Consider the following 22,205-nt stretch of genomic DNA (forward strand, 5'->3'; position numbering starts at 1 on the left):
GTCAATTAAAATTAAATTCTGCATTTATTCCTTTTCTGGATTCTGAATTACTTACCAGATCTTTGGGCAAACCCGTTTTACATCTTGTGCTTTGTTTTTTTCCTCCATGAAATGAATAGACATAATTCCTGATTTTGTTTTATTTTGTGTGTGTTTTTATAGTGCCTTTCATCTGAGAAGTTCAGGGCACTTTTGTAGAACTTCTGCCATACAGGCCGTGGGTCTTGCAGTACATTTGTAAGGTATGTAAATAGCTTTCATTCTTCTTTCTCCATGTAAGAGAAATTATTATGTATTACATATTAACATAAGTTCTAGGGAAATGTAGGTGCAGTACTGTTAATGATTTTCTTTTCCACCAACCTTGAGATCTTTATCTTACTCCTAACTTTCCCCTCTGTTCTCATTTCCCTATGTCTCTCCATACGATACTCCTGTAACTTCCTTTTTCTCTTCTATTCTACCAGTATTTCTTCCTTCAGTTCAGTTCAGTCGCTCAGTCGTGTCCGACTCTTTGCGACCCCATGAATTGCAGCACGCCAGGCCTCTGTCCATCACCAACTCCCGGAGTCTACCCAAACCCATGTCCATCGAGTCGGTTATGCCATCTAACCATCTCATCCTCTGTCGTCCCCTTCTCCTCCCGCCCCCAATCCTACCCAGCATTAGGGTCTTTTCCAATGAGTCAACCCTTCGCATGAGGTGCCCAAAGTATTGGAGTTTCAGCTTCAACATCAGACCTTCCAATGAACACCCAGGATTGATCTCTTTTAGGATGGATTGATTGGATCTCCTTGCAGTCCAAGGGACTCTCAAGAGTCTTCTCCAACACCACAGTTCAAAAGCATCAATTCTTCGGCGCTCAGCTTTCTTCACCGTCCAACTCTCAACATCCATACATGACCACTGGAAAAACCATAGCCTTGACTAGACGTACTTTTGTTGGCAAAGTAATGTCTCTGCTTTTAAATATGCTATCTAGGTTGGCCATAACCTTCCTTCCAAGGAGTAAGCGTCTTTTAATTTCATGGCTGCAGTCACCATCTGCAGTGATTTTGGAGCCCCAAAAAATAAAGTCTGACACTGTATCCACTGTTTTCTAACCTCTTAATCTTTAAGAAGATGTGTTTACCACATTTTACACGTACTTCTCTCACTTCTGTATCACTCTCATCTTAATTCTTTTTTTAATGTCTTTATGTTTTCATTTTTTCTATAGTTTGGTCACCTTACACACACGTTACCACAGCCTGTGCTGTGGGTATGTCTGATTGTCAATAAAAAATAATTCAACCAGACAAAAGGAAAAAGAAAAAAAAAGAAGAAGAAAAAATAATTCAACCAGAGAATGAAGATTGGAGGATAATTCTTCTCTTGCCAGAGGAGTCAGCAGTAGTACTGGTTTGAGTGGGAGCAGTGTTAATATCAGGTGTAACAGCCCATCCCGGGGCTATTAGATATTTTAAACTGATTACAAATAAAGAAAATAGAATCATCTAATTTAATTGATACCAAGTATCCTGATTTGGTATCATTTTGACTACCTTTTCTTGTTCTCCTTGGGTCGAAGGGAACTCCATATATAAAGAAGAGAGAGCTGTTAAGAGGATGAATATTCTCTTTTGGTGAGATGGGCTTCCTGGCAGGGAAGTCACATAATGGTAGTGGTTTTGGTTGGCTTTGAACTTCTTAGCGTGGTAAGAGGAATGGCCAAGCTAGCTTGTCATTTTTCATTCATTGAAGAAGTAGTTCCTCGGGAGCTACTATGTGCCAGGTGCTGTTTGGGGACACGTTTGAAGAAAACAAAGGCGGTCCCTGCCCTCAGATAGTTTTTTCTTTCTTTTACACTGTCTTTATTCCTAAAAACATTAACATTTTGAATCATTTCATCTGCTTTTCTCAGTATCACTGATAAGAAAGTAGAAAGTACATCAAGGGTTAATGGTCACAAAAACATTAATAGCACTGCTCATTTTTATTCTAGTAGGGAATACTGATGACCTATGGCAAGAGATTAGCCAGTGCAACTGCTGGACATAGGATGACAGCTAGACTAGCACTGCTGGCATGATACTCTGTTGCAGTCCCATGAAGCTTGAAATTTCTCCTTTCAGCAGATTTGAGTGATGCTTTCAAGTGGTTTGATTGATTACGTCTTTTAAAAAATAACAGATTATGTTTCAGGGTTTTCTTAGTTCAGTTTTTACATTATTGAGTTAAAAACAATAGTAAGGTTATGCCTTTGCTCTGTAGGTTTGCTTAAATCAGAATTTTTTTTTTTTTAAACTGGAAAGGCTGATGGCCCTATAATTACAAAAGAATTCTGCCAAAGATGGACTGCCTGCCTAGCTAGCTATCTAGCTATCAATCTGTCTTTAAGCAGATTATTTAATTTCTTTGAAACTCAGGACCTACGTTTGTGAAATGAAGATTCCATTTCATAGGAATTTTAGATGAAATAATATGCGAAGAGCATAGTGCTCAATGCCTGTTAATTTTCTCCCTTGGTGGAAATACTTGTTCTAACTCTGGTAGATCCTTCAGGTATATTTTTCTTTTAGGATATCAGTGCATTGAATTTATATGGTGACTGTTAGCTTTCAGAATGATGAGGCTTTTGATAGGAAACTTAGTTATATGAATTTCTTTACTGCCACCTGACCGTATAGGAGAAGCACGCGTTTGTTGTTGTCTTTTGTTTGTTTAACTGTAGGAGTTAGTATGTTGGACTAAGGTTTTACCATCATTTTTATACATGTTAACTGACATCATGAATAATAGTTTGGTAAACATGAGACCATGTTAATCACAAGTTGTCTAGATTCATTCTTGGGTTGTAGTAGTGATTCTGCCTTTATCTGACAATGGAATCATTTAGTTTTACTCTTAAGCATCAGTAAATAGTAGCGGCAGAGATGGCACTCTCCAAGAAATGGACAGAAAAATAGATCCAGGGGGTGGAGATTTTTTTCTATTGTTAGTTGCTGCCACTGCCTTTTATAACTGAAGGGGTTTTGAACAATATCTAATCCATGCCAACTCATACACATTCATGTGTCTAACTGTAGCTGAAGAATCTTCAATCACAAAGCATGCATTTATCCTGTACCAACTATATGCAAACTTCATTTATCTTTCAGACTTACTCTTTAGAAGTATTATTTTCCGTTAATTTCATTTTCCAACCTTATCTTGCATCCTTACCATAGTCCCTAAGGCAGAAGTCCCTAAAACTTACAGGAAAATGTTTTGAACCACTTTTGTCAATTTAATAGTACCCCCTCCCCCGCCTCCCCAGAGCAGTTCCCACATTAAAAACAGATCTGTTTTTGAAAGGAGAGGGACAAATGAAGATACATTTTTATTTTCTGAAGCGCCTAGCAGATCTAAAATACAGAGATCCTTTTCCATACTTGAAAAATTGTTTGCTTTGACTTTAAGCATATGGTTGAAAGTTCTGTTGTTATATGTACTCTGTTACTTTTACCTTGTTCCCATGGCGGTTGTGTCTAAGTTGGTATAGTGCAGATGAGTTGTCCTCTGGTGCCTCTTCCGTGGGCCCAGAGGGCAAATGTTGGTCCAATCTTCTGGTGTACTTTTACATAACCCTATTGTTATTCAGGTTTTGAGGCCTAAGGAAGTATGTTTAAGGTGGATATTTAATGTTGTAACAATACAGATTTTTGGCCATGAGATAATCTTATTACATGATTTGGCAGTTTTGCTAGAAATACTACAGTGTCTTTTGTGGAAAAGTTCTTTTTTGGATGAAGTCTTTTGTTTAACTTTTAAAGTAATTCAGAAGGAACTCTGTTTATCTTTTGACGGTCTTAAGCTCAGAAAAGGAAAGCAACAAAATATCTTAGGTAAGAGCATGGGCTCTCTGGGGAGAACTTGACAGTTGAGTACTAGCTCTTACACTCAACATTTTATGACTGGATAGAAATTATGACCCCTTCGTAACTCAGTCCCTTCTCTGTAGAATGGGGATAACAGAGGGCTGTGAGGGTGCAGTGAGAGAGAAACACTTAGCCTCAGTGCCAGACAAGCAGATGCACCTCTTTAACTTTCCCTATTCAAGTTATAATTTGTGGTACCTAGTAATCACACTTTAATTTGAAAGGTAATTTTTTTTGGAGGGGGGACTAGCACCCTAAGAACTAATTTTGGGAGAGAGAAACAGGTCTCTGTACTGAATCCCTGTTGCTTTGGAACAGTGGTTCCCAAACCTGTTTGTTCCCATACATGGGATCCAGTTCTTAAAGCTGGAATTACTTTGAAAGGCTTTTTAAAAATCACTTTTATTGAGATATAATTTGCATAAAATAAAATGGGCTTATTTAAATAACAGCTTAATAAGTTTTTGGTAACTATATGACAACCCACTCCAGTATTCTTGCCTGGAAAATTACATGGACAGAGGAGCCTGGTGGGCGCAGTCCATGGGGTCACAAAGAGTCAGCCATGACTGAGTGACTGAGCACAAATACGCCTGTGTAATCGCCACCCAATCAAGATACAGAACATTTGTTTGGGAGGCTTTGAGATTTTCTATTTTTAACTAGTTTTTTATTTAAAAACAGTATATACACTTGGTAGGACTGTGAAATACAAGTCAGAACTACAGTGAGGTAAGACCTCAGACCCATTCAGATGGCTGTGTATAAAAAAAAAGTGTTCTCAGGAATGTAAAATGGTACCACTATGGAAGACAGTATAGAGGGCCTTAAAAAATTAAAAATAGAATTATCATATGATCCAGAAATGTCACTTCTGGGTTAATACCCCAAAGAATTAAAAGCAGAGTCTTGAAGAGAGATTTGTACAGCTGTGTTCACAGTAGCATTATTCACAGGAGCTGCAACAGGGAAGCAGCACAAGTGTCTACTAGCCAATGAATGGATGAGCAAACTATGGTATATACATACAATGGAATATTATTTAGCCTTAAAGGAAATTCTGCAGTGTGCTACAACATAGATGAACCCTGGGAACATGCTAACTGAATTAAGCCAGTCACAAAAAGACAAATACTATATGATTCCACTTCTATGAGGTACTTAGAGACAAAGTGGGATGGTGGTTGCCAAGGGTTGAAGGGGAGGAGGAATAGTTGAGCGGGGGAGGGCAGTTAATGTGCAGTGAGTATAGTTTTAGACTACAAGATGGAGAGTTACTGGATACACTGGTGATGGTTGTGCAACATTATGACAGTATTTAATACCACTTAACTATACACTGAAAAATGGTTAGGATAGTAAACTTTGTGTAGTCCTTTGCTCAGACTTTTGGCTTCTGTGGGAGCTTTAAAGGTATTTTAGGGCAAGCGGGTTGGTAAAGGGTGGATGTTCAGTGCAGAGCAGAAGGGGTTGAGCTTGAAAATAACAAGCCTTTCTCACATCTCAGCCTCCCAAGGTTCTCAGAGAAAACCTTTGTACCTGTTTCCTGTATATAAACCAAGTAACTGTTCCACATGGATCCTTCCAGTGATACTCTGTCCCTTTTTTATATACAGACTAATGCACATCCCACTGTTATACATCTGTTCTTTCCCCTTAACAATAGGTCTTGGTAATTATTTGACAAGATAGTTGAAAGTATACATTGTGGAAAATAGCTTGGCAATTCCTTACATAGCTAAATATAGAATTACTGTGAGACCCAGCAATTCCATTCCTAGGTATATACCTAAAAGAATTGAAAACAAGTACACAAATGCTTGTACATAGATGTTCATAGCAGTACTATTCAAATAGCCAAAGAGTGGAAATAATCCAAATGTCCATCAACAGGTGAATGGGTGAACAATGTTTATACATACGATGGAATATTATTGGCTATTTTTTAAAAATGAAGCACTGATACATGCTGTAGTATGGATAAACCTTGAAAACATTATGCTAAGTAAAAGAAACCAGACAGAAAAGGCCACATATTGTATAATTTCATTTATATGAAGTGTCTAGAATAGGTAAATACATAGAGACAGAAAGCAAATTGGTGGCTGCAGGTGTTGAGGGGAGAGGAAACTGAGGAGTGACTGCTTAATGAGTATGGGATTTTCTTTGGTGGTGATGAAAATGAACATGTTTTGGAATTTGATAGAATTGGTGGTTGCACAACATTGCAGATATACTAAATATTACTGAATTATGCACTTTCAGAAAGTTAACTTTATACTATGTGAATTTCACCTCAACTAAAAAAATTGTTTTTTACAATATATGTTGAGGCCTGACCCTGAAGAGCTTTCAGTTCGTTAGTTCTGGAAACTTGAGAAGAATAGTGATTTTTGTGCCAAAATGCAGCGTCCCTGGCTATGCACTGTCATTGCTGAAACATCTGAACAGGCCCTGAGCAGCTTGGGGCTCTTGCTTCATTTTCCTCTGTGTGTCATTTCTCTAGTCAAGCAATGCCAGTGGAGAATTAGGTTGCACAAAGTCCAATTCTGATTCTGTGCATCTATTTAAAAGTTCACCCTGCAATATTTACATTTTGAAGTCAGTGATACAATGCTCCTATTAGGAGGCCAGGAGGTGTGTTCTCTCCCAGTGTTTCTTGGCCCCTTACCCTGCAAAGAATTTAAATCTGGGATGATTCCTTGTTGGCAGTGTTTTGGAGGCTTTGTCGTTCTCCTCTGCTTATGCACCTTCTGCCTGCTGCTCTTGGTTTCCAAGGTCCCAACTGCTTGATCAGGATAGCTGAATAATATTGATAGTACTAGGCTCAAGCTCATTCTGAGCAAATGGACAGATGGTAGTTTGGGCCTCCTTGCCACCTGGTTTCCAGTGTAGTTCATAAATGGCTTTGTTTTCAGTTTACTTCCCCAAGTAGTTACTGGTGTTTCCAGTGTGCTCAGCAGAGTCCTAGATATGGGTAAACCCGGTTGATGATAAGACAGATTTCTGCTCATTGCATTGAAACATAGTTTCTTCGTCTGACTTAAGGAAAAAGTATGTATTCTATTCATTTGTATGTGTATTTTAACAAAAGGACCAAAACAGCAGTATGGAGGAGGGTACTGGAGAAGGGAGTGCTTATTATGAAAATCTACACTTGTTTTCAGCCAGGTTTATTCTTTGAAGAAGAATCTGATTCTAGTTTGGTTGTTACTTTTAGAACTATCTGAAGGAAAGCCAGTATTTTGACTTTTATTTTCAGTTTTATAGTTCTGATAGCTTTGCTTCAGGAGGGTGCATTGTAGGGCATCCTGTAAACGTTCATTCGTGTGTGTTTAAGGACAGGAAGTATGGCTCGAGTAGAAAAATTGAGGTCCTAAACCACCGAGATAGTATTGTTGTGTTCTGGATAACTGAAGTTTGCATCTTTAAGCTTTACAACTTGTTTTATTCCTATAATGAATATCTTTTTCTCTATTTGTATCTGGGCCTTAAGCTTCCCTGTGTAATGAGGTCTTTCCTCCTAAAGGATTTTTAAGGTCTGTCCTTAGAGTATGTTGAATTGCTTTAGGACTCTGGTTAGGACTCTGGCCTGGCCTGAGTGGCACTTCCCTGCCTCCTCATTTTTACATTTCTGAGCCTGATTTACAGGGTTTTTTACTTCCTTGTCATAGGCTACACCTCTTTCTCACTCACGCATGCATTTTCCTAAATTACTGTGCACTTAGCTGCTGCCCAGCTAGACTTACAGAGTTCGCTAAAATAAGAACAAATAAGTTCATAGGGAGGATTTGAGTTTTAACACTCCTTCTATAGATAATTGCAGTTCCTGATTATATGAGGGGTTTCTGTATTCTTAAATTGCAACAACTGTGTCTTAGAAGGTAGCTCACCACTGGTGTACATAGCTGATCTCTTTTTCTAACCATTTTCTTAAAAATTTGCACGCAGCAAATTGGTTATATAAAGTTTCTTTGTTAAATGTATTTTCAGATTTGTTATTTGAACACAATTATTACATGCTTGGGCCTGTGCTTGTCCAACAATGATGAATAAGAGATGTGATTCTTAAACTAATTGGAGTTTGGCAGGAAGAAACTTTGGAGGGGTATGATGAGTGAGGTAGAGAGAAATGTTACGGGTTCAGAGTACTTAAGGGGCCTGATCTAAATCGGGTCAGGGAAGGCCTGAGAGAAAGTGACTTAGCCTTAAGTATGAGGTTATCTAAGTGGGGGAAGGGTGGATGATGTTCATTCAGAGGAGAGGAATGAAGGAAACATGGCTTAATATGCTGAATTATAGGATATTGTTTTGGCTGAGGGTGGTTGTATGTTTTGGGTTTTATAGTTTTAGGTTAGTGGCTTGGGAATTGAAGTTTCTCATTATCTGCAGTATGACATTTTGTACCCATATTTCATCCAAAATATTTTTTACACCTCTTGAATTGACACTACTTCCTTCCACAGAAGGACATCAAGAACATTGACAAAACTTAGATAAAATTGGGGGTAGGTTATTATGTACATTAGGATCATTGTTCTTCATAATGAAATTCACAGGATTTTTACGAGTCTTAAATTTTCCTTGTAAAATTTCAAGTTTAGTTTCCGAAAGACTAGACAGTTTTTGGTTTTATAATAGTCATATGTACAATACTGATTTGTAACTTCATTAGAGAAATAAACTATAAAATTTCAACTGGATTACATAATTGAGGCATATGGATGCTAACAAGGTAAGTCTTATGAACTCAACTTCTAATCTGTTGTGTCCTCTGTGTTTAAAATAATGAATGTAATACAAAAGTAAAAATTAAGTCATGTCCAAAGCTGTGCTGGTGTTAAATGCTTTTATTTCTTGGGTGATTGAGAGATGGTAGAAAGCTTGCTGTAATCATCACTGTTTCTTTTGTGCAACTAATCCCTTTGAAGAATTACGAGGTAAAATAATTTTCTCAAGTATGCTGAGTTAGTGATTTTTTTTCAAGCTGTGATTATTTTCTCTGCATGGTAATTTTTTCATTATCTTTCCAAAATATTGTAAAGATCTTGATCCAGCAGAAGCAGTACAGTTATTCAGTTGAATTATTTCTACTTCTCTTTCTTGGCTGGAGAACTGTTTTGTGCCTGCTTATAATGAATGTTTAGCTAATAAATGTCTGTGTATATAATGCATTCATTATAATCTGGTAGCATCATCTTAAAAGTCTTTGGTGGCTCCTTATCTGCTAAAAATTGTGCACAGAGGCAGATTTACTGTGAGTCTAAGAAAAAAAAATTCATAAAAATGTGTGGTCCCTAACCAAGTTATCAAAATTATTTAGCAAATTTACATTGTAGAATTCAAATTTCTGTCTGCCCCTACAGTTTAGCTTGAAGTCATAACTCAGCCAATCCCCTCCTCACCTAATTTAAAGCCTATTTTGTTTTAATATCAGGAGGGACTCAATCTGTTTCTCTGAGATAACAGCATGGTTATTGGTCATGGAAAAATCAGACTTGAGTACATCACAAAAGGCACTTAGAAAGTATTAAGAGGAATGTGATTGTGTGTTTATAGCAGATTGACATTGGTTTAAGAAAGTTATGCCATTCAGAAAGTTATGAAAATCAGACTCATTTGATGGCAAAACCTAAACGGAACTGATGAGAAGTTGTGTAGTCTTCACCCTACTTGGTGTGATTGTTGATTTATTTTATTGAAGAACTGTTAACCCAGTTTGTATGTTACAGAATATTTGGCATTTGTACCATGTTACCTTTCTAAATATGAAAAATTCTGAATTTAGAAACGTCTAACCCCAAGACTTTTGGTTGAAGAATTGTGGGTCTGTGGTTATTGCCAGTAAGGGAAATGCTAAGTCTTTTTCTTTCATGGGAAAGAATAGTGCAGGATGAAGTATGGATGGGGTATGCACTTTGGAAAAATAATTATCTGCTAGGCTGGTAAAAGTTTCATTTTAGGAAAAACATTCCTTTCAGATCAGGCCATGTTATAAACTGTTCTTCAAATTCTGGACAGATAGAATTTGAAGGGACAGAGTTGCTGTTTGTATAAAATAAGACCTAGATAATAATGACACACATTTATTGAACATTGACCTATTTTGCATATAGGGAAGCTCTTTTTGTATAATATATTATTTAATCTTTATGATAGTTTTGTTTGGAAGGTTCTTTTCTTCGCTTGACAGATAAGGAAATTGTAAAGAGGCACAAAGCTAGTAAGATAACTTCCAGGTAATGTAGCTCCTTTACCGCTACTGTAAACTGCCTTCTTTCGATGCAGTTACTTCCTATAACTGGAAATTAATTTCTCAACCTTTTCTTTGGCTAGTCTGTGTGAGACCTATCCATGTAGTGAATATTTCTCATTTTATGTAGTAGTCCATATAGTAGATGCTGTATGCTTGTGAGACACACTCAGGATGGGACTCTGATTTTGAACCCCAAAAGTAATGTTTGGTCAAGTAACATTGGTGAGAGTGTTTTGGGTTGGGAGGGGTGGTGGATCAGAATCACTGGAATTCTGAGAGTTTGTGTCAGCTCTCCCCTTCCTGAATATGTGGATGGTGGAAGGGTTAGAGTGTGTGTGATTACACCTTCCTCCAACTATAGTGAATGATCAGGATTATTCATAAGGTAACATAACAGTGGAGATGCACAGTTTCCAGGCCTTTTCCCCTTCTGCTTGGAAGGACTCAATAGAATGCATGGAAGGAATGCTTATGGGCCTTAAAACATATACTGGATTAGGGAAATTTTCATTTTAGGGAAAAAAACACCACTGTATTCAGGTAGCCTTGACTTTGCTTTAATTTATGGAAAAAATAAATTTCTTGTATCTTCAATATTTTAGTTATTATTAACAAATTATTTCGGAGAAGGCAATGGCAACCCACTCCAGTACTCTTGCCTGGAAAATCCCGTGGATGGAGGAGCCTGGTAGGCTGCAGTCCATGAGGTCGCTAAGAGTCGGACACGACTGAGTGATTTCACTGACACTTTTCACTTTCATGCATTGGAGAAGGAAATGGCAACCCACTCCAGTACTCTTGCCTGCAGAATCCCAGGGACGGCAGAGCCTGGTGGGCTGCTATCTATGGGGTCGCACAGAGTCGGACACGACTGAAGCGACTTAGGAGCAACAAATTATTTCTGATCCCCTATAATGAATCTCTTCATCCTGGTTGAACACTTACGCCCCCTAAAATATTACCAGAGCACTGGTCTTTTGCTAAAGGCCTTTTGCCATACCTCACCTGGTAAGATAGACATTTAGCCCTTTTTTCTCCTTTTACGGTGTTGTTTCATACACGAGTGTAGGGGCTAGCTACAGTTTTTATATACAGTGGTTTGTTAATTGTAAGTCTTGTTTGAAAAGAAATAACTTCCTACTTGAAGAATGAGACTTAAGACTAATTCAGGAAAGCAGGCAAGTAACTAAGAGGAAGTAAATTTGAAGGGTAATGTCTATTTTTAGTAACTTGGGCTTTTGAAAGTTTCCTTTCAAAAAGTTAGAAAATTAACCCTTTCTTATACCAACATATTTCTATCTATGAACTTAGGAAGGCTATGTTTCTTATTAATTCATTTGATGAACACACTTCTCTTCAGTGATATTTTTGACCTTGCTAGGCATTGTAGGTCATATAGAAATGAAGATGGTTATCCCTCATGGATTTGACTCCAGGCTCCTCAGAGATAACAAAACCTGTAGATGCTTATATCCCTTATATAAAGTGGTGTAGCACTTGTATATAACCTGTGCACATCCTTCCATATACTCTAAATCATCTCTAGATTACTTCTAATACCTAATACAGTGTAAATACTTGTCCCTTAGTTTACATGGGGATTGGTTTCAGGACCTGACCTGAATACCAAAATCTGGATACTTAAGTCCCACAGTTACTTGCATTCAGCCAACCATAGATTGTGTGGTGGTATGGTATTTATTGAAGAGCCAAGTATAGGTAGACTTGGGTAGTTCAAGCCTGTGTTGTTCAAGGGTCAGCTGTAGACATAAATTCAGTGTATCACCGACTGAGCTATGAGTGAAGCACAAATTCAATGTAAATGATATATAAATAGTTGTAGGCATATGGCAAATTCAAGTTTGCTTTTTGGAACTTTCTGGACTTTTTTCCCCCAAATATTTGATCCATAGATGAACAGTGTATAGATGGGGGGGCTGACTGTGTAGTCTTTTTTTTTTCTTCTTTTAAACTGGAGCTTACAAATAATAGTATCCAATAGTAAAGCATTGGCTGTTGTGTGCCAGGTGTTTATTCTAAGTAGTTTCTTGTGTTAACTGAATAATTAGCACTATCTTATGAGAGTAAGAGCCATTATTTTCCCCATTGCCAGATGAGGAAGTAGCTCAGAGGAGTTGAGTAACTTACTCAAAGATTGACAGTTGCTTTGTACCCTAAGCACCTGATTTCAGAAGACTTCTCTACCAGTGCAGCGCATCAAGTGATGCAAACTTACACAGTCGTTTGGGAAACAGCTGTAAGAGTTCAAAGTTAAAGAAGAATTTGTGCTGGAGTAGCCAGGGTGTCATCTCTGGGGAGGGCGTAACTCTGGGCCTAAAAGGAGATAAAGGGGAGTGTTATGAGTAGTGTGAATCAGCCCTTGGCAGTGTTCAACTGCTTGAACACAGATAATCTTGTTTTACCTCCTTGTAGGGAAGAGAGGGTGGACAGTGTTGGTTAGCCTAGGGAAATTAAGTGAGAAGGGAGCAATATGCTTCTGTTAGATTCAATATACAGGAAGTCAGATTCCAAGATGGAGTCTTGCACATGTGCTGCTTTGCCCCCCCTCCCTTTTTGCCTAATATATTACCTAGACCTTTCCAAGTCAGTCATTACTAAAATTCATTAATCATTTTCAAAAACATAGTACATACATTTCATGTTGTTCAGTTGCTAAGCTGTGTCCAACCCTTTGCAACCCCATGGACTGCAGCATGCCAGACTTCCCTGTCCTTCACTGTCTCCTGGAGTTTGCTCAAACTCATGTCCATTGAGTCAGTGATGCCATCAAACTATCTCATCCTCTGTCGCCCCCTTCTCCTCCTACCCTCGCTATTTCCCAGCGTCAGGGTCTTTTCTGGTAAGTTGGCTCTTCATATCAGATGGCCAAAGTATTGGAGCTTCATTATCAGTCCTTCCAAGGAATATTCAGGGTTGATTTCCTTTAGGATTGACTGATTTGATCTCCTTGCTCTATCAAGAGTCTTCTCCAGCCCCACAGTTCAAAAGCATCAATTCTTTGGCACTCAGCCTTCTTTATGGTCCAACTCACATCTGTACATGACTACTGGAAAAAACATATATTTTATAGATTGAGACAATGCAAAAGGATGTATAATTCCTAGAAGCAACCATTAAGAATTTCTTGTGTATTTTTTGAGAGAAAGTCTGTGTATATACCAGTGTTCATTGTCCTCTGGTGAATGTTAATTGTGTCTCTCTGCCAGATTCTGTTCTGTATATCTGTACATCCCACTAATACACAATGGTGTGACTGTAAATACTTAACATCTTATTTTTTTAAATTTAGTCTTATCTTTGAGATCAGTCATTAACACAGATCTTTATTTTTAATGGTTGTATAATATGCCATTGCATGGATACTTAAATCAGTCCTCAAAAGAGACACCTAAGTTGTTTCTAATCTTTTGTTAATATATTAATAATAAAGCTATTGCTGAAGTAACATAATATTGAACATAAATATTTACATCCATGTGCATATGTTTATGAGATAAATTCTTATAAGTAGAATTGGCTGGTTCAAGCAATGTATATGCAGTTTATTATTTACTTATTTTGGCCACACCTTGAGGTGTGCAGGATCTTAGTTCTCTGACCAGAGATCGAACCCATGCCACCTGCAGTGGAAATGTGGAGTCCTGACCACTGAACTGCCAGGGAATTCCCAATATATGCAGTTTAAATTATGATATTGCCAATAACCCTAGAGAGAAGTTGCTCTCTCCATTAATAGTGTGTTCTTTTTATGGCTTAATCCCTTTACTACTCAGACACTGAAATCCTTCAGTTCCACTGGGGTTTACAGTCCATTGATCTTACTACCCTTTTACTGCCCTTCAATCTCCTTCACTTCCCAGTTTCCTCCTCAGAGTTCATAGTTCATCACTGTAATCACCTCTTTTATATATTTTTAACTCATACCCTTCCTCACTTCATCTTATCTGGCAAAACCTCAGCCCTGGTTAAATCCAACTCTTCATTTATTCTACCCTTTTACTGATTGTCAGGAGCAGGAAAAAGATGTGCTGACTGGTCTCATTTTGAACTTACGACCCATAACCTCAAAAGTGGCTCTTCCTAAGTTAAACACTGACTAGCCATCCCACTAAGATTCCTTAGTCCATTTATTTTATTTTCAGGACAATATGGCACTACCTCCTTAGTTCACACCTGTTTCCCTTCACCAGCCTCACTGTCAACCAGTGATCTTGCTTCTTCCTTAACTGAGAAAATGGAAGAGTCCACCACTACATCTGCTTACCTACATTTGGCTGTTATGAGCTGCTTCCTCCTCTGTTACCGTGGAGTGGTCCTTTGGGAGTCCATTAGCCTCCCCGCTTGTGTGCTACATGCTAGTCCCCTCTGATCTCCTCAGAACTCTGCTTTAGCAGTTTTCCCCTCCCCTGCATCAGTTCTACATTCAGTCTATTGATGAGACCTTCATACCCCACCTAGCAGCCGCAGAGTTGGGGGATGTAGTTTTTATTGTTGGTAGCCATTTGACCAGGAAAGAGAATGACTGGTTTGAGGGAAGCACTGAGCAGTGTCTGCCACACTTTCCAGACTTCTTTTTCCACTTGCTGGCAACAGTTTTATTGAGATACAATTCACATGCCATACAGTTTACCCAATAAAGGTGTATTTAAGTCGGTGTGTTTTAGTATATCCATTTATTTGTGAGGTCAACTTTAGAACAGTTTAATCACCCTGAAAAGAAAAGAAACTCCTGTACTTTCCAACTATCATCCTCCAGTCCCCCTATGACTAGTCCCCAGCCTTAGGCAACGACATCTCTGTAGATTTGCCTGTCCTGGATGTTTCAAGTGGAACCACATAATATCTGGTCTTCAGTGACTGGCTTCCTTTATTTAGCATAAAGTTTTCAAGGTTCGTCCTTACTGTAACATGTATTTTCTAACTTGAAAGAGCATTTTATCCTACCTTTCTCAGTGCCCTCATCTCCATCTACCACAGTGTGGCCAACTGAATCCTTGCAGTGTGGCCAATGTAATCCTCACCTGTGGCCAGTAGAGAAGTTTTTACCCCTATGCTGCTGGAGACCTAATGACTATGTCTGTGCCCTTTTTGCTAGTCATATAATATGGAGCATTTCCTTGAAATGCTGTTTCTCTTGGTGCTGGTTCTATCATAGCTTTCTGACTGCTCTGCTCAAAAATCTGACTTCCTCATGTCACCTCTTTCATGTTGCTAGCAATCTCTGTGAATAGATAGATCACTATCTCTTCCTATTCCACACATTGAAGACTGTGCTGTTTTTCCCTGTGCTGCTGCTGCTAAGTCGCTTCAGTCGCGTCCGACTCTGTGCAACCCCATAGACGGCAGCCCACCAGGCTCCCCCGTCCCTGGGATTCTCCAGGCAAGAACACTGGCTGCTGCTGCTGCTAAGTCGCTTCAGTCGTGTCCGACTCTGTGCGACCCCACAGATGGCAGCCCACCAGGCTCCGCCGTCCCTGGGATTCTCCAGGCAAGAATACTGGAGTGGGTTGCCATTTCCTTCTCCAGTGCATGAAAGTGAAAAGTGGAAGTGAAGTCGCTCAGTCGTGTCTGACGCTTAGCGACCCCATGGACTGTAGCCTGACAGGCTCCTCTATCCATGGGATTCTCCAGGCAAGAATACTGGAGTGGGTTGCCATTTCCTTCTCCAGTGCATGAAAGTGAAAAGTGAAAGTGAAGTCGCTCAGTCGTGTCCGACGCTTAGCGACCCCATGGACTGTAGCCTACCAGGCTCCTCCGTCCATGGGATTTTCCAGGCAAGAGTACTGGAGTGGGGTGCCATTGCCTTCTCCGCTTTTACCTGTAATTAGAACTTAGTCTGAGTGCCAGTCTTTTTCATCAGGTTGGGAGAAAATGTGCGTAGAGTTAGAAAAAAGCACTCTCAGACCCTCACCATGGTCTTCTCATTTCTATCCTCATTTCACCTCCTAGCCCTTTCTCATGCTGCTGCAAAGCTCTTTTTGTTAGTCACAGATCTGATGGTGCCGTTCCATTGGTTTTCTCTTGTTTACAGAGTAGAAGTCAGGTTGCCATAAATGACATTCTGGATCTTTCAGTCTAACCATCACTCATCTTTGCAGCTTTATTGTCTGCTCTCTGACTGCTTTTGTTTAAGGTCATTTGCTCAGGCTGTTCCCTCATGTTATAAAGTATTCCTGAGCCACCACCTCTCTTCTCAGCTCCTCCCAGGGGACTAATCCTCATTCTTCCAGGTCCTGGTCAGATGTTACATTTTATAAAGCCCTCTGGCAGAATTGCTTACTTTTCTCTCCATTTAAACCAGAGGGCATACTCTTCTCTTAAACATTTAATTACTTTGTTGTTTTCTGTAAGGGTGTTTTTCAATAAGTCTGCTCTCTAGCACCTACAATAGAGAATGGCCCATAGAAAACTATTGGTTTGGGTTAGACTGATCAAGTGTAAGGGAAATAAGAATTGAGACAAGGACACTGGATCTGGCAGGAAGGTGATCACCATTGTGTTGCAGTAGTAAGAGTGTAGGTACTAAAGGATGTAAGAGTAACTAACTGGGGATTGGATGACAGTGCCTTCTAGAATTTATCTTTAAATGACCTGATACTTTTTCTGTAATGTTTTCCAGAAAAATGTGTAACATGAAATTATCCTTGTAGCATGCAAAAAAACAGAACACTGAATAAGAATCCTGTGTCTACCAAATAGCCATGGGAGAATTGTTTAGAATCATCGTGTCTAGTAGACTTTCTGTGATGATGTTGTATTGTGTATCTCCCTGTTCATACAGTAGTCTTACGTGGCTGATGAGCGTTTGAGATGTGGGCAGTGTGACCAAAGAAGTGAGTTTTTCAATTTAATTAAAATATTAAAAAATTAGTCACGTGACTATGGCTATCATGTTGGGTGTTGAAAGTGTAACAGTATCAGTTTGGGGAGTAAATGCAAGCCAAACATTCTGTCTCGTATTCATGCTTCAGGCAATGACTCTGCTTCCCTGAACATATTTTTTCATTGTTTTTGTATTCCAGTTGATAACTATTGTTGAAGTCTTTGACTTCCTTCCTGCTTATGAATAATTTAGATATGAGAGAAGTCTTACTTAAACATGTTGAGGAGAGCTTCACTAGTACTTCCTTTCAAAGTCGGGTTGAAGTCGTTTTTATTTCTCTTGTGTAGCAGCCAGTGTGGTAAATTATATGGTAGCTTTCGTTCATTCATTCAGCAAACACACAGTGGAGAGCCTACTAGTGTCTGGCTTGGCCTTGGTCATCTAAAAATAAAACTGTCCCTGTTGTAAGTTAGCTTTCAGTCAGTAGGAGTCATCTTATTTGTGTCCGACTCTTTGCGACCCAATGGACTGTAGGCCACCAGGTTCTTCTGTCCCTCTGTCCAAGGAATTTTCAGGCAGGAATACTGGAATGGGTTGCTGTTTCCTACTCTAGGCGATCTGTATGTCTGTCTGTATACTAGTACCACATTGCCTTTTGGTTTACTACCATAGCTTTGTGGTGAGTTTTGAAAGTAGGAAATCCTCCAACTTAATTTTTCTTTTTCAATATTGTTTTGACTATTCTGAGTCCCTTATTTCCATATGAATTTTAGGAGCAGCTTCTTAATTTCTGGCAAAGAACTCTGCTGAGATTTTGATAAGGAATGCATTGAATGTATAGATCAATTTGAGGAAGATCAGTTTGAGGAATATTGCCACCTACCTTCCATGACCACAGATGTCTTTCCATTTATCTAAATCACCTTTCTTTTTTGCAACCCACTCTCCCAACTTTCTTTTTCTCCATACTTGTACCCAGAACCATAGGCATTGAGTTAAAGGTAAAGAAGCCTTGTCTTCCACTACTTTGTAGAAAATAAAAGGAAAATTGCCAGAAATAGGAAGCACTTAAGTAATGCTTTTATAGACTGTTTCCTTTATATGAACACATCTAACTCTCATAACTGCCCTATGGGATAGAGCCTATATTCTTATTTTACAGAAAAAGAAATTGAAGCGCAGAAAGGCTAACTTGTCCAGAGTCACACAGCTAACCAGTAAGGGGCAGAACAAGGCACTGAACTAATAAACAAATTTGTTCCACAGACTGTATTCCTAAACACGCAATTCTTACCCTCCTCTCTCCCCCCACAAGCATCAAGAAGCAATCCTGCAGGTTTTAGTATCCTTTTCTCCTTTGCCTCTTCAAGCAAATCTTGGTGATATTGTGAAAGAGTCAGTTAATCTGTAACTCAGAGTGATTGATTACTCTGAATAATTTCTCCTTAACTGGGTTTTTGATATATTTGCTCAAAAGTCTTGTGGTTGTAAACACTACAGTTCCCATTTTCCCCATCTTTCTATCCTTTTTTATTATTTTTTTGTACACATTCTTTTTAGACTATCATTTACACAGCAGAGGAAGAGAGCTACCAAATGTCAAGTACGTTTGAGTTGCTGTAAAGTCATCGACTTAGTTCTAGTGTGTTTTAGTCTGTTTACTCTCATTGGGAGACAGACGATGTCAAGGAGGTGTAGCCGCTTTCTGACTTTCAGGAAGCTCTGCTACAATTAGACTGATAAGTGGTGGCCAGCTCTTTTCACACTTCTTTTTACAAGTCTCATGATTCCCTCTGCTTACTACAGCCTGTTTGCACTCCTGCCTGTCATGCTTACCTTGTTGCAGTGGGAGTGGTCCTTCAGACATTTCTCAGCTGCTTCCTGCACTTGGGTAGGTAAACTACAACGATGCATTAACATTCAGTTCTCTCCATTTCACACAGCAGTCTTCCATGATTTCCTCATGTTTGTGTAACCATGATGTTGACTCACTTTTGTCTGAATAGCTTCCTGAAGGCTTTCTGGAGCTGTTTTAGTGCCTAGAGTTTAGTATGCAACATTCTGGAGTCTTCTAGATTGAATTGGAAATTAAAAATAACTGCTAACTGAAGGTTAGCAGGCAGATATCGTAAGGCACTCATGATTGGCTTAGTTCTCCCTTTTTTTTTTAGTCTTTAGTCTTTAGTCTTCAGTTAATGAAATCGTCCTATTAAGGTGACTCTCTCGGCCTTCAGTGGTTCTCAAAGTGGTCCCTAGATTAGTGGTGTTAGCATCGCATGGAATTTGATAGAAATGCAAAGTCTCAGCCCCTGCCACAGAACTACCAAATCTGAACCTCTGGGAGTTGGGTCCATTAGTCTGGGTTTAAACAAGCCCTCTTTCCAGGTGATGCTGATGCAAGGTACATTTTGAAAACCTCTTAATCAGTGTATGTACTACAGGAGTAAAATGAAGCACCATTTACCAGTTACCCCAGAGTAATTTTTACTGAATCTTACAATTTTTAGTAAGTCTGAAATAGTTTTATGTGCTTCTCAGTGATTGATAGTCTGACCTACTCTGTTACTCTTGGCTTCTGTTAAAAAAAAAAAAAAACTCAGTCTACATCTTTGTATGTTTCATAGGTATCTTATTTCCCTAGTAAAATTAAATTTCTTAGTTCAAAGTAATCGTTTTTCACAAAAGCAGCTTTCTAAAATGGCCAGTAAATTAAGGAAAAGGGGTTCAACATCATTAATCATCAGAGATGTGCAGATTAAAGCACAATGAGATATCACTACACACCCACCAAGTTGGCTAAAATTTGAAGAAAATCGTTGAATGGAAAGCAGTTACTGCTTGTGGGTGTGTAAAACTACTTTGCAAAGCTGTTTAGTAGTATGTGCTAAAGCAAAACCTTCTCTTAGGTATAAACCCACAAAATTGTTTAGTAAGTAAGTATACTAAGCCATGTGCAAGATTTGCTGTAACAGTATTTATTCCTAAAAGGCAGAAATCATCAGTCAAGAGCAGAATACTGCACAGCAATGAAAGTAAACCAAATGCTATTTGAAGCAAGCTGGATGAAGTCTCCGAAGGATTGTTAAAGTAACCCCAAAGAAAGTTCAAAATCCAGCAAAGAAATTTAAACCCAGGGAAAACCAATCCACAAGAAAAACCAGGTTAGTCCAGGAATGACTTAGGAGGACAGGGACACAGGGACCTTCTGGGATGCTGGCTGTGCTGTTTCTTTATCATGGTGGTGGTTACATGGATGTGCTCACTTTGTGAAATTCCTTACAAAAATTTGTTTTTTTTACCCCCACCCCTAAATGAACTTCTTTCCGGTACTTTGTTTCACAGTTTTCTTTATTGCTTCCGTCTGACATCTCAAGACCTTTTGAGATTTGGTCTTTGTTCTTTTTTTTTTTTTTAAGCCCCCCCCCCCCGCTTTTTTTTTGCATATACAATTTAAGTTGAGAGTTATTGAGGAATAGTCATGGAAGGTTCATCTCTCATGAACTAACCATCTACTAGGTGTTTATTTGTGTTTTCACTTTATATATTATTACTGCACGCTTGGTTTTCCTCACACCTAGCTGACAGCATAATGCAGGGAATCAAAAATTTGTATTGAAAGAATTGACTTGGGAGGGGGCAGAATTTTTTTTAGAAAAGCAGCCTTGTTTGTTTGCTTTCATTCCCTCTGAGAAAATGATTTTCCCTTTCTGTAAATGGGTTTTCACTTCATTGTTAAAAATTTTTAAAGAATTAGGAGTAAGGCTGTGGTATATATTCAAGGGTTCCGCTTTACTCCATTTGTGTCATAAGGAAAGGTCCTTACGTAGACAATCTGGTAAAGCCAAAGAACTCTGGAATAGCCTAAGTTGTCTGAGTAAACCTAGGTTATAAGTTTTAAAACTAAAGTGAAGTCGCTCAGTCGTGTCCAACTCTTCGTGACCCCATGGGCTGCAGCCTACCAGGCTCCTCCGTCCATGGGGTTTCCCAGGCAAGAGTACTGGAGTGGGGTGCCATTGCCTTCTCCGAAAAGGTCTCTCTAGACATTGTCAAAAGCCCCCCTTTGTCGTTTCTGGTTGAGAACCACAGACCTCATCCTTGGCTTTAAATACTATCTATACACACTGGCGGCTGTATAACTTGTCTGTAGCCTGAACCTCTCCTCACGCTGCCTTCTCATTATCTCCAATTATATATCTAATCAAGTACATCTCACTTAACACATCAAAACTAGACTTCTGACATACATCCCAACCCATATGTACCCTGCTCACCTTGCTTGGCATCTCTCTTGTTCTCAACTCTCACACTTTTGTTCATCAGTAAAACCTACTAGCTCTGCCTTCAAAACATACCCCAATTTCTAAAACTAAAATAAGATTTAAAATTCTTACATATAAGGCCTTGAGCAGAACACATCTCCCAGAGATATTACTGGGCATCACTTCATATCTTCTGCTGCCAAATCTGGGCTCTCATCAGGAGCTTGAAAAATTCTAGCTTGTGGCTTGAGTAAGCCGATTATCTTGCTGGTACTTTGATGACTGCCTATGGAATTTTCAGAAAAAAAGTTGGAATGCTAGACCCTGGCCTGCATGTCTTATGCAGTAAGACCTCAGGCTACTTTATTTGGGGAGAACTCCTATAGATTGTGCCCTAAAATGAATTTCAAGAAAGCTATTTTTTTTTCTGCTAAAGGCTACTAGTAATATTAGATGGCTGTTGCCAAATTAGTCTTCCATTACCCTTTAATAGCTCTTGTCCTGTGTACATGGAGATGGTTTAAGTTGCAGATTTTCTAAGGAGATTCTTACAGAGACCTTAACCTGGGCCAAGTATAGATCTCATCTCTTTGGAGCAATGTAAATCACTCTATAGACATATGGAGGTGAAAATGGTTAGTTAGATTGGGGTGAGGGGTGGACTGAAAGTTGCAACACTAATCCCCTGGGGTTTATAAAGCAATCTAATTCTCCTGCCAACCAACCCCCATCCTTAGGGACTTTCCAAAAGTCACCTCATTAACTTAAACTCAGGTATGATTGAAAAGAGCTTGTTATGAATAACAGGGCATTCTTCACCCTGATCATTGTGGAGCTATTTCAGGAACTGAAGCTATTTGAGGACAAAAGACCAAATATTATAACAAATAACTCTCCATTGCTCATGTCACTTAGAAAGTTACTAAGGTTTTAGTAGTTATGTGCCA

The 22,205-nt window shown here is 39.0% G+C and overlaps 1 protein-coding gene across 3 annotated transcripts in view; it reads left to right on the forward strand.

Annotated features, from left to right (window-relative positions):
- Nucleotides 1–22,205, forward strand: part of RHOA (ras homolog family member A) — a 47,319-nt gene that overhangs the window by 3,886 nt on the left and 21,228 nt on the right. Inside the window, exons 2-3 of one of the 3 annotated variants that reach the window (XM_081525652.1) lie at nucleotides 163–242; nucleotides 19,988–20,160. The gene's annotated coding sequence lies outside the window, so the exon portion shown is untranslated. The remainder of the gene's footprint in view (nucleotides 1–162; nucleotides 243–19,987; nucleotides 20,161–22,205) is intronic. The other 2 variants (XM_081525653.1, XM_081525651.1) reach the window with 2 other exon arrangements.

Source organism: Giraffa tippelskirchi, chromosome 9, assembly GCF_054371585.1.
Source record: "Giraffa tippelskirchi isolate mGirTip1 chromosome 9, T2T-mGirTip1v1.2.pri, whole genome shotgun sequence".
Lineage (NCBI taxonomy): Eukaryota > Metazoa > Chordata > Mammalia > Artiodactyla > Giraffidae > Giraffa > Giraffa tippelskirchi.